Source organism: Tursiops truncatus, chromosome 12 (genome assembly GCF_011762595.2).
Source record: "Tursiops truncatus isolate mTurTru1 chromosome 12, mTurTru1.mat.Y, whole genome shotgun sequence".
Classification (NCBI taxonomy): Eukaryota; Metazoa; Chordata; class Mammalia; order Artiodactyla; family Delphinidae; genus Tursiops; species Tursiops truncatus.
The window spans coordinates 44,583,335-44,597,288 of record NC_047045.1 but is presented as its reverse complement, the minus strand read 5'-3'; the positions used below and the strand labels follow the sequence as shown (position 1 = coordinate 44,597,288).

The following is a 13,954-nucleotide window of genomic DNA, read 5'->3' as shown; positions in this document are numbered from 1 at the left end:
CCATCTCTTATGTTCCGAAGGCAGGACTCTGATGAACAAGTTAAGGACCTCTCACTTGCACTTTTCAATTTCCTCCTCCATCCCAAATTCTTTCCCACCTTCACTTTCTCTTTCTCTCTTTGTCCTAGATTTGAAAAAGAAGTGCGCCTCCTCTTTGCCAAAGTGAATGCCTCTCTTCACTGGTACTTCTGATGCCCCCCACCCCCTCCTCCAGGAGCTGAGATCACAGCACAGCAGGGAATACGGAGTTTGCCATCACAAGTGGACGCATAGCATGGCTCTGCCCCTTTTAGTTGTGGGATCCTGCGTAAATTATTGAACAGCCCACGAGCTCAGGCTCTGCCTTTGAAATATGGAATCCTAACAATGCCTGCCACATAGTAAGTTCTTAAAAATTGAGAGGTGTTCTATCATTGCTTCTTTTTCTTGAATCTTCAGTCTTTTCTCTTATACTGATTCTGTTTCTTCTCCCATAAATCTCTTCAGTTCTCTCTGAATTTAAACAAAAACAATTCCTCAACCCTGTAGCATCCTGTGCTTACCACCCCATGATTCTCCCTTTACCAGCAGATTTTTGAAAGAGTAGCTATTCCTGTCGTCTTTTTCTGATCACTCAAAATTTCTTAAATTTCATTACTGATCTTATCAAATTTACTTCCTCAGAGGTAATATGGACCTTCTAATCACTGAGTCCTGTGTCTTTTCTCTATTTTTAAACTCTTTGAAACATCTGTGCCATTCAACATTGTTGAATACCCCTTTGTTTGAAATAATTTATCCCTCAGCATCTATTGTTGGGCTGTATCTGTGTGTTTTTTTGGACTGATCATTCTCTTCCTATCTACAGATGTAGCTGTTTCTTAATTCCTTTGCTTAATCCACTCCATTTAGATGTGCACAATCCTTCCTGAAATTTCACCAAGTCTAACACCCCTATTTGAATGACCCAAAGGGTCTAGCCTCCACACGAAATTAATAATCTCATTAATTATCTGCTTGGATATTCTGCCAGACCTTTGAACTCAAAACACCCCTTGAACCAGTCATCCCGTTCCCCCAGACTAACCCTTCTTCTACTTTCTGTATTACAGATACTAGCATTCTCCCTGGCAACCAGATTCAAAATCTTGAAGTTCCTTCCTTTCCTACCACCCATCTCCTATCACCAGTCACTCATCAATCCTATGAATTCTAGCTCTGTAATATTTTCACACTTATCATTATCTTCCAGTTTGTCGCCTCCATGGTTTGGGGTTTATTATGTCTTATCTGAACTACTATAAAACCTTCTAATTTGTTCTAACTGCTCTTAAATCTCTCTCTCCAGCTCCCCTCCCAACCTTCATTTTTTCAACTAATCCATCAACAATGCCAGATAAAGCCTCAGTTTAATTTAATGTGTTTATGAATAAGAAAATTACTACAGAGAGAAAAGAAGAAAGCATTTTGGTACAGCAGCTGGGTGCTATGATATATATGTAACTATATTATATTATTTAACATTAAAAACAAATTGTGATGAACATACTTGGTTGCCCACACAGTATCCATTTCCCCCTTCCTTCTTCCAAATACAACACTGATTTTTTTTTTTCAGGTTTCTATCTCCATCCCTTCCAAAGGAGGATTCTAATTAGTCTATGCTAGTTTTCTGAGTCTTGTTATTGGTCTATGGGTGATTGTGTGTCCTAAAATGATTCAGAAGGGTAAAAGGAAGAAGTTGTATTTCATGGTTGGCTAAGAATCTCTCTTTCTCACTCTAGGCAGGAAAAAGGAGCATCTTGCCCAAGTTGTCCCAGCCACCAACTTGGGACCATGAGAGGAGCCAGACTGAGAACAAAATTGACAGAGAGAGAAGGGCTGAAGCCAAAGAGTAGTAAGAAAAACGTCAGAAAGTGACACACTGTACCTTCATCCCCGACTACTGGTTACACAAGGTAATATCTTTCCTTATTTGTTAAGCATTTCAAGTAGGGTGTTCTACTACTTGCAGCCTGGGTATGCCTGCTGAGCAATCCTTTGATGTGGAGATAGGCTCAGAGAGGCCGAAGTTCACATGGTTAGTAGCAGCTGAGCCAAGATTTGAAACCAAGTTTGCTTGCCTACAAAGCCCTTGCTTTTTCTGCGAACCCATATTAACTGATTAGGACTCTCATCAGGTCAAAACCTATAAGAGATATTTCAGACACTTATTGAGACGTTACTGTGTATTGTGCACAGTTATCAGTGCTTTACAGATACTAACTCATTGACACTTTGAAATAACCATATGAGGCCCAAACACTATCCTCATTTTACAAAGACTGAAAGAGTTAAATAACTTTCTCAGAGTCACACAGCAAGTAAGTTTCAGAACATGGAATTGACCCAATACATTCGGACTCTAGAATGCCTGCTCTTAATCATTAGTCTTACACATTTCTTGATTTATTCTTTGCATGTCCACAATGCTTAAAAAACAGGTTATGTTGCTTTCATGCACTATATTTATGAGAAAAATTGTGGGAGCCTACTACAAGAGAAAGTTGGCTTACAATATCAGTGTGCATGTATCAGACAGAGGCTGGCAGGAGGATGGATAGAGGGGCTATTTGAATAGAAACACAGGATCTGAAATGAAATAATCTTTTGTCTGAAGAGGAGATAGCCCCCACTCACACCTCTCACATCAGGGGTGAAGCCTGGTAATGGTGCTGGCAGTAGAAGTTCTCAAAAAAAAACCTTCAGGGCTTCCCTGGTGGTGCAGTGGTTGAGAGTCCGCCTGCCGATGCAGGGGACGTGGGTTCGTGCCCCGGTCCGGGAAGATCCCACATGCTGCGGAGCGGCTAGGCCCATGAGCCATGGCCGCTAAGCCTGCGCGTCCGGAGCCTGTGCTCCGCAACGGGAGAGGCCACAACAGTGAGAGGCCCACGTAGAGGAAAAAAAAAAAAAAAAAAAACCTTCACATATGGCTTAAGTTTGAATTTGCAATGATACCCAGAGACCCACACCAATTACTATAAGGAGTTCTCCAAGGTACTGGAATTCATTCCAAACTCCTTAGCTTAATGTTTATGTTGTACTCCAATCTACCTTTCTAATACCCCCAACCCCTGCCCCATCCTTCTCTTTTGTACATGTCATTTCCTCTCATTGAATTTAGGTAATCGAAATTGTACATTAGTACCGACAATTCTTTCAAAAGGAAATTTAACTTGCATAGGGATAATTTTAGAAATATAACTAGCACCTATTTACTAAAAACAGAAATAACCTTAGCAGTTTGATGTCTTTATAATAATGCAGTGGGACATATGGCGAGGGCAATGGTAGAATCCTAGAAAATGAGGTTAGCTCAGTGGGAAACTCTGTTTTATATTTCCCCCAGAAAACTCTGTTCACCTTCTACTCAACTAACAAGTGAAATAAGGTCCCTGTTCATGCTACATCATGGAAATGTGTGCTATCTGTCCCCGCTCTTAAAGAGAAGCCAGGGGCACAAATTAAATAAGCCTGGAAAAGTTTCATGCATCTGTAATTTAATAAAATAACTAGAGAATAACAGCTTCAGGGTTTATACCTAACTCTTAATATTTTCCCCCCTGTGGATATAAAGTAACCCCTCCCTCCAAAGTTTCTGTTGAAATGATGTCTTGAGAATAAGTGAAATGTCATTTATTATCTTCATTCAATAATGGTAGATTATTAAGGTCCTATTTGTCACTGGAATAGTAGACCTCATCAAAAGGTAATATTCCACTTTTTTCTTAGTATTAGAAGTGCTCTATCTGAACAAGATGAATCATGGGCATTCATCTTTCTTCTTCAACTGTCACTAAGATATTGGGGAGACCAAAAATAGTAAAGAAGCACATTAACAATTTTACACAGTCAGTAATATAAGGAGTGAGAGAAACTTTGTCATTGTCAATCTGAAATTTTTTTCTTTTTCCAAAAAAATACAGATGCTTTAAAATCCCTCTAAACCCCACAAGGCACACCAGAGAGAGAATTCAAGGAAGAGCAAAAACAAAATCTGGTATTCTCTGGAGGTTTTGCATGTTACACTAAGTTCTCCTGGCACCCCACTGAAAGGTAATTCACGTTACATACAGCATAGCAGCAGGCTAAATTTTATTAGTGAAAACATATTACCTATCCATATGGAGGAATGAAGAGGGCAAATAGGTTAAAGTTTTCTCTTAACTATTAATTAACGTGCCTCAGGTGGTCTCCTTCCTATTAATTTCATTGTACTAAAAGAAAAATAGTAAGAGCATCTGTAGATGTTAATCGGAGCTACTTGCAAAATACAAGACAGAGACCTGAATGTCTCCCTATAAATCAGTAACAATAACAACACCACCATCAGAGCAGAAACTATTAAACAGAGCCCATGCCAGCACATACTCTATGGCTAATACCACCTAGATTGGTGTTCATGTTAAGGTAACCAAATCAGTAGTTGTAGCAACCAGAACACAAATTGAAGTATGCAAATAAAACTTGACTTATGTTGATTTTACTTGATTTGGGAATATGTAAATATTATTCAATTTTTTAAACAAAGAATATTTATTAACTTACTTTAATAACCAGATATAACATGTGGGAATTGGAATCTCAAAAGGTCTTTTAAAAAAATAAAAGAAAATGTATCAGGACTTCTTCATAGAAAGTTACAGGAACACATTCTAGGTGACTTAAGAAAGAAAGAATTTATTGCTCAAGTGATTGGGAAGGCAAGTGCTGGACCCAACTTCAAGAATGAATGGGATATAAAGACTATCTTGTTCCTCTTTTCTGTGTTTTCTTTTCTCTTCTCTCTTCTTTTCCTTCCCTGTTTCTAGCTTCTCCTATGTGGTGGCTTCATTCTCTTCTTTTTTATTTCTGTTTTTTTCCAACTTTATTGAGGAGTAATTGACAAACATAAATATATATATTTAAAGTGTACAACGTGATGATTTGAGATGTCTATATTGTGGAAAGATTACCAAGATAAAGAAGATAATTAACACATAATCATCTTGCATAGTTAACTTCTTTTTCTTGGTGGTGACAACACCTTAAGATCTACTCTTAGCAACCTTCAAGTATACAATACCTTATTTTAAACTATAGTCACCAAGCTGTACATTAGATCCTCAGAACTTACTCATTACATAACTAGAAGTTTATTCCCTTTGACCAACATCTCACCATTCCCCCATGTGCCCAACCCCTGGCAGCCACCATTCTATTCTGTTTCTATTGAATTGGTTTTCTCTATAGATGTATTTCTCCGTGAGTAATCACACATGAATGAACGTAGGCAGAAAAATAAGAACAGAATGGCTGGAGTAAGAGAGAAGCAATTTCCCAAAGGACGTTGGGGGCATTGGAAGGGATGCTGTAACAAGAAGAGAACAAGTTGGATGGAAACCCAAAACAACAGAATCTTCTACATCAGTGTTTCCCAGTGTGGTCTCCAGACCAACAGTGCTGGTATCACCTGGTAGGCTGTTAGACATGAACATTTTCCAGCCTCACCCCAGACCTACTGAATCAAAAACTCTGGGGGTGGGGCCAGCAATCTATTTCCACAAACCTTCTAAGTGACTCTTACACATGCTAAGGTTTGAGAGACACTGTCCTATAGAAGGATTCCAGATTGTCATCATGAACACAGATCCTGTATGTCCAACTATCCCACCTTAATATATGTACCTTAAATTTCAGGAATTTATGATAGAGCTCATCACAAATTTTTTGATAGAGCTCATCACAAAAATATTTGCAAGCGAAGCAACTGACAAAGGATTAATCTCCAAAATATGCAAGCAGCTCATGCAGCTGAATATCAGAAAAACAAACAACCCAATCCAAAAATGGGCAGAAGATCTAAATACACATTTCTCCAAAGAAGACATACAGATTGCCAACAAACACATGAAACGATGCTCCACATCACTAATCATTAGAGAAATGCAAATCAAAACTACAATGAGGTATCACCTCACACTGGTCAGAATGGCCATCATCAAAAAGTCTACAAACAATAAATGCTGGAGAGGGTGTGGAGGAAAGGGAACCCTCTTGCACTGTTGGTGGGAATGTAAATAGATACAGCCACAATGGAAAACAGTATGGACGTTCCTTAAAAAACTAAAAATAGAACTACCATAAGACCCAGCAATCCCACTACTGAGCATATACCCTGAGAAAACCATGATTCAAAAAGAGTCATGTACCACAATATTCATTACAGCACTATTTAAAATAGCCAGGACATGGAAGCAACCTAAGTGTCCATCGACAGATGAATGGATAAAGAAGATATGGTACGTATATACAATGGAATATTACTCAGCCATAAAAAGAAATGAAATTGAGTTATTTGTAGTGAGGTGGATGGACCTAGAGTCTGTCATACAGAATGAAGTAAGTCAGAAAGAGAAAAATAAATACTGTATGCTAACACATATATATGGAATCTAAAAAAAAAAAAAAAATTGGTTCTGAAGAACCTAAGGGCAGGACAGGAATAAAGACAGACGTAAAGAATGGACTTGAGAACACGGGGAGGGAGAAGGGTAAGCTGGGACGAAATGAGAGAGTAGCACTGACATATATACACTGCCAAGTGTAGAGTGGATGGCTGGTGGGAAGCAGCCGTGTAGCACTGGAGGATCAGCTCGATGCTCTGTGACCATCTAGAGAGGTGGGATGGGAAGAGGGGAAGGGGGACGCAAGAGGGAGGGGATATGGGGATATATGTATGCGTATGGCTGATTCACTTTGTTGTACAGTGGAAACTGACACACCATTGTACAGCAATTATACTCCAATAAGGATGTTAAAAAAAAAAGCACAAAGCCTACAAAACTGCACACTGCTCAGCTATGGTACTAACTGTATGTGCAAGCCTATACTTTGCTTTCCCCACGTTGTAAACTGTTCTCCACATTAGAGATTTGTGAACTCCCTAGGATTCTGTAGAAAATTCATGGTATGTTTATATGTGCATTTTTCTAGGGTGTGGGTCCTTGGCTTTCATCAGATTCTTGTTGACCCAAAATGTTTAAGAAATATTGATACAGCAGGCAGAGGAGAAAAGTAATTTGGATTGTCAGGTATATGTCAAAGGGTTGTCAGATACATGTCATGTCAGTCCTCTGAAAAAAAGTGAAGACTAATATAACACATCATTCAATACGAAGCCATTCTTGTGCTTTTAATAGAGTGACAATATGGGTAAACTGCAATACAGTTTCCCTGTGCTGAATTAACCACTGTGAGAAAGATTTTTCATAAGGGTGAAAATACCATACTTCTATTAATTACACTCATGCTAATGATTTCCTGAAAAGCTTGATGGTAGAGCTGGAACACAAACAAAAAACAAAACCATGTTTTGAAAGAAGAGTGCATTTAATTTGAAAATTGGCAAGGAGATTGGGTAAAGATTGTGATAGCTATCTGGATGGACTACCCAGCACATTTCCCATTAACTCTCATTATTTTTCTAGCATCCTGCAGTTATTCCCTTTCCCATCCTTAGTGGTGGACGTGTATCTCAAACATGACCAGTTAATGTGACCAATTTCCCTATCACAGTAATTGACCCTGGGGTGAGCATTTAACAAATAAGCAAGACCAAAGAGATGCCTTCCTAAATTGATAAATGGATATTGGAAAGACATTCTCATTCAACTGAACGTACTAAGAAATTGCTGTGTAAACCAAAGGCTACCAGTGGCAGCAGAGAGAACTTGTCAGAAGAAAATTGAGCAATAGGCAAGGAAAAGATTTTTAAAAAGTAAAACAGAGATTGGGAGAGAGAAAAAGCCCTGAAGACATTGTGTGAACCCTTGAACTCTTAGACTTGTTTATCTATACTTTAAGTCAGGTCCACTTTGGACTTGCTAGCTATATGGACAAATACATTTTCTTTTGTTGCTTCAACTACTTAAGGAGGATTTTTATCATTTGCAACAGAAGTAGACCTACCTAATATAGTAGAACTCTGACTCCATGCTTTGCCATCATCCCATTTGTCACTGGGACAGATACCAAATCTGCCCCAGTCCAAGACCCTCTTCTTAGAGAAACTCACACCATTACTAGTGATTAAAGGTGCCAGGATGAGTTGCTTGCCTGTTGGCAATCTGTGATCATCATTCGCTACATGTATGTTTTTCTTGCTTGACTTTCAACAAATGGAATGTGGTAAAGTGCTCTATTTGATCTATACACAAGGCATTATGGGAGCATGAAGTGATGAAGGCAGTATGAACTCGGCAAAATTGCCAGTCACCAGCTCTGTACCTTTGGACAAGTTATTTAACCTGCTAAGCCTAGGATTCCTCAGTGATTAAGTAGATATATCTACCTTAAAAGATTATATGGATAGGGCTTCCGTGGTGGCACAGTGGTTGAGAGCCCACCTGCTGATGCAGGGGACACGGGTTCGTGCCCCGGTCCGGGAAGATCCCACATGCCACGGAGCGGCTGGGCCCGTGAGCCATGGCCGCTGAGCCTGCGCGTCCGGAGCCTGTGCTCCAAAACAGGAGAGGCCACAAGAGTGAGAGGCCCACGTACCGCAAAAAAAAAAAAAAAAAAAAAGATTATATGGATAAATGAGATAAACAATACAGGTTAATACTGTGTCCACCACGTTCTTACACCAGTAAATATTCTTTGTCACAGATACATGCATACGAATAGAAGAGAGACCAACTCTCGTTGGCTGGGAAGCACTGTTAGTCCATATAGAATATTTCTCATGAACTGAGCCTTGACAAGTAATGGGGATTTTGCCAGATAGAAAAGTAGGGAAGGGCGTAATAGTTAGACAACAACATGTGTGTACTAGTTATTCTTCATTGGCCTCTCCAAATCTCTTCCTGTCCATCTCTTTGTGACCTAGTAGAGTGACCCCCTGCAGACTGCATTACCCAGGATTCCTTGCTCTCTGTTTTCTGTTGGGATCAGCCAGTGGTAGGTACCTACAGGATAATGGCGGGTGAGAAGAAAGAGAGTTCAAGGTATTAATCTTGTTAGACCATATAATTCTCATGGGTGCAACTTCAGGTCTAGGGGTGGTAACAGAATTCTAATACTGTAAGTCCCTGTGTACCTCTAAATAGTCCCAATATTTAGCTCTGTCCAGTTAAAGCCTTTAAGTGTGTATCTATTTCCTGTCAGTCCCCAGATATATACAATGTGCTAAGCATAGGGAGTAAAACTGCATGGTCTATTTAGGTAATGATAAATAGTTCATTTTCTCCAATTTTCAAAATATCAAAAATAAATAAAACCCAAAAAACACCTTCCTACTATCCTCCTGGAACCATCACCCTTTTCTCCTTTTCCCATCATAGCCAAGGCTTGTACAGTTTACATTGAATTACCCTGTTCTTCATTCCTTTTTAGACAGGCTTTAGCCACCCCCACCCCACCCCCAACGTCATTCCATGAAAATACTTTCCAAATGGCTGTAGCAACTGTTTCTGAACTGCACATATCCTTTGTTTGATTAAGAAAGTATCCTTAAATTTCTGGTTTGCTGAGAATTATCATAAGTGGGTGTTGAATTTTATCAAATATTTCTTTGCATCTATTGAGACCATCATATTCTATTAATGTGATGAATTACACTGATCGATTTTCAAACTTTAAACCATCCTTGCATTCCTGGAATAAACTCCACACTGTCATTTTTCTTTCTACATATAACTGATTTCCAGTTATATATAACTCAACTCAGAATTTTTTAGTCCATGTTGATAAGGAACATTTACTGGCAATTTTATTTGTTATTGTCCTTATCCACTTTTGGTGTCAGGATTATTCTAGTCTCAAAAACTGAGCTGAAACATGTTCTTACATCATTCTCTCTTAGTTTATTTCCTCCATATTTTTTTCATACTGTTGTTTCTTCTCAGACATTTTTTTTTTTTTTTTTTGCGTTACGCGGGCCTCTCGCTGTTGTGGCCTTTCCCGTTGCGGAGCACAGGCTCCAGACGCGCAGGCCCAGCGGCCATGGCTCACGGGCCCAGCCGCTCCGCGGCACGTGGGATCTTCCCGGACCGGGGTACGAACCCATGTCCCTTGCATTGGCAAGCGGACTCTCAACCACTGCGCTACCAGGGAAGCCCCTCAGACATTTTTTTTCACTTATAATTCTGTGTCCATCCTTTATATTTTAGAGTTTCCCTAGGTTCTACTTTTAATCTTGGTGTGTTAGAAAAAAGTGGTAGAGTAAATAGACTGGGTCCAGATTATAAAGAGATTTATGTTAAGAACTTGATACATTTCACCCAATTAAAAATACCAATGGAATCCTATGTGATCTGCTGAGGTGTTTGTCCAAACTTCATCTTAAACTTCACTGCCTAAAACACAACTCCAATCTCTATCAAAAGCCATTATAAGCCCCCTACTTGCTGGCAAAATTAAAACTGCATTTGGTTCACACTTTTCCCTCCTTCTGATACGACTTTCTTTCTCTGCTTTTAAAAACTTTATTTTTTCCAACGTTTATTTCAAAATTAGCTCCCTCCATGAAGGCTTAATAACCCTCTCAGTCCTAAAAGAATGACATCTATTTGGGCTTGTTACATTATAGCACCGTACTGATGGCTCTTTAACAAAGCCCATTTACTCTTGCTTCCTATAACAGCTACATATGTACAAGTTTTATTGCCTCCCCCAAAACCCAACCAAACTAAACTACTTAGGGGATAAAGGATATCCCATATGTTTATTTCCTGCCCAGTCCAATCCAGTGTCTTATAATTTTTAGACCATTAGAAAACCATTTGTTAAAGTGAATTGAATTAAAATTGGAAAAGACAATCCAGGATGTCTGGCCATTTTAATCTATGTCTTGTTGAACAGTATGCCAACCAAAATCCCCTCTTAGGCAAAGTCTTTCTCAGCACTCACCTTCCTAAGGCATTTTGAGTCCTGCTGTTAAAGTAGATGAGATAGGAAAATGTGTTTTTCATAAGTGAATGGAATGTAGATAAAATTCTTATAAAAATAAAGGACTGGATCTGAACATCCAATTAGTAACTTCTAATAAATCCATGAACTTAAAAGTTACCATAAAGTTCTATAACAATTCACAAGGGGAGTCTTTTCAATGTTATATATATATATATATATATATATATTTTTTAAAACTTTATGTTTTTTTCTTTCCCCAGTGTTTATTCTTTACAAATGTTTGTTATCCATGACGGATCTCGATGAAAGGAAGAAAAAGGAAAAATAAACTATGTCTGAAAAAGGAAAAATAAACTATGTCTTACAAAACTATTTTCAGCCTGTAGTTGGTAACCTGCAACAAAATGCACATATCTATGTTGACTTTCTAGTCAGGAAAAAAAATGATAAACAAACAAACAGCAATAACAAAAGAGCAACAGACCTTCCATCCCCAAGAGTGTTATTAAGGCTTTGTGAATAAAACACCCAGCAGTCAGGCCATCAAAGCATAGCATGTAAAGTCTGAGAAAGCATGATATTTCTAAATCAATAAAACATCAAATTGGTCCTAGTTTTGCTGGAAAAAAAATCTAGTGGTTCAACTTTAAACGTGAAACACAGAAATTTAAAAATAGATCAAATTTTTACTCGATATTACTTGTTTTTTAGGGTTTTTTTCCCCCAAATAGGACGTGTACACCTAAGATAAAGTTACATACAACAATGCATGTTAGAATTAGTAATGTTTTCTGAATGAAAGAGGCTCTCAGCTAAAGCTATCGTTGGCATCACAGCCATGGTTGGAAACTGTTGCTAGGATGAGTTCACATCTCTGCATGTTTGCTGATCTTTCTTCCACATAACTAAGTTATTCAGCACTTTTCTAAATACATGTTTCAGATCCTGTCTCTAATTTTCCTTCTGGTCCATACGCTGTTTTCCTAGTTTTCTTCTCCCTCATGCTGCTTCTAGAAAACTGTCATGGAACACATCAGTTCAGTCATATATGCACATATAAAAATAAAATAAAATAGACTTTAAAACATAATTCAAAACACATCCAATCGTCTAAATATTCAGAAATATTTAGGAAAAAAATGGACACCTAGAAATCTCATTCTTATGTTGTTTTGTGTTTCTGCTTCTGCACTTCAGATAAGAGTTACCTTATATAAATAATTTAATCTGTAAATTTAAATTAACGTTGGATGGGATTCACTTTGATGACATCGCTCATGGAGAGAAGAGAATAAGGGCAGATGGGATGATCCTCATTAAGGAGAAGGCAGGGAGGGATACAGAGCCATGCGAGGGAAATAAGCTACCAATGGAAAAGCAACGAGTAGGCTTCTAGGACTGTAAAAATGAGAAATATCAAAAAGGAAGGAATTTGAAAGGAGGGTTAGTATCAGGAAGTAGGCATAGCAATAATTAGTGAATATTAATGTCAGATATCAAGGAAAAGAAACAAGTTCAAAAGAGCATGTGTGTAAAATGTTTTTCCAGTGTAGAATGTGATGATTCTGCCACTTGCGTCATGGAGTACGTGAACAGTGCCTCATGAAATTGTGCCTTGCACCCTGAGTGTGACCATAAATGAGGGCCCTGGGTATCAAGAAAATCGTTCAATTTAAACAGCGTATCTGTCATTGGTGAATCTTTCAGAAAGTACTTTGTTTTCTATATCAAGCAAAAAGCATGGTCTACTAGAAAGGCCCTTCCCTAGGAGCATGAAGACCAAGCATAACATTATTATTTTTAACTATATAAAGTCACCATTATTAGACAGTTATTTTAACCTACAAAAATGTTGATTTCATAGAGTTCAACGTACCAGTTGCATAATCTCGGTTAAGACGTTTTACCTTTCTTGGTAAAAGTTTCCTTACCTGTAAACTAGACTAGATCAGTGAGTGCCAACCTGTATTTTGCTTTGCCACTTTTTACATCACTACACAGCACTATCCGCAATAACACTCCTTATGCACAGTGATTCTAAATGGGGACAGGGGTGAAGGTTTCACATTTTTTCTCTCCTGCAGACAGTTGTTCTGATATGCTTCTTTATTGAACCATTCCATTTTCCTGCCTCATTGAAAACATGAGAGTGAGGTGCTGGAATTGTTCCAGTGAACAGAATAGTTCTTTGAATGTCAAGTACCAAAAGCTACAGTCTAGTTAGTACTCAAAGTCTAGAAGAGGGCTTCTCTGGTGGCGCAGTGGTTAAGAATCCGCCTGCCAACACAGGGGACATGGATTCGAGCCCTGCTCTGGGAAGATCCCACATGCCACGGAGCAACTAAGCCCGTGTGCCACAACTACTGAGCCTGTGCTCTAGAGCCCGTGGCCACAACTACTGAAGCCCCTGCACCTAGAGCCCATATTCCACAACAAGAGAAGCCACCGCAATGAGAAGCCAGTGCTCCACAATGAAGAGATGCCCCCACTCACCGCAACTAGAGAAAGCCCGTGTGCAGCAACGAAGACCCAATGCAGCCAAAAATAAATAAATTAAATAAATAAAATTTTTTAAAAACACTCAAAAAGCCCAAAGTCTAGAAGACCTAAGCCCCATAGTTACAAGTTTAATCTACCCACATGTATGTTGCATATCCTGAGATTCTTCTTCTGCAGCAAATAGAGGTCACAGGCCAGCATCAATGGGTTGAGAGTGTGATCATTTTGATGGTCAATCACATAGGAAAATCGGTGGCCAGAAATAAAGGTCAAGGCTAAGGGTTAAAGTAACATACTAAAGTGGAGAATCCTCTACTGTCTTTTGGGAGGGCAGATGAATCTGGGGAATACAACCAGCTTCACTTAGGAAGAGGTACAGTAGAGCTATTTAGATTATAGCACTCGTGACACCATTTTGTAACTCCTGTTTAATTTCCTGTTTTTGCATCCTCTCTGTTTTTGTATTGCAAATATCTCTAAGAATGCCTTCTTGGCATTGGTAGACACTCAATATTTTTCCTTTTTTAAAAACTTTATTATCATG

The 13,954-nt window shown here is 38.7% G+C and overlaps 1 long non-coding RNA gene across 1 annotated transcript; it reads left to right on the top strand.

Moving 5' to 3' along the window:
- The first annotated feature begins 229 nt into the window (after positions 1–229).
- LOC141276093 (uncharacterized) lies at positions 230–11,231 on the top strand. Its single transcript, XR_012325035.1, has 4 exons — positions 230–380; positions 1,764–1,937; positions 3,945–4,074; positions 11,172–11,231. It is a non-coding gene; the product is annotated as an uncharacterized lncRNA (long non-coding RNA).
- Positions 11,232–13,954: the final 2,723 nt, after the last annotated feature.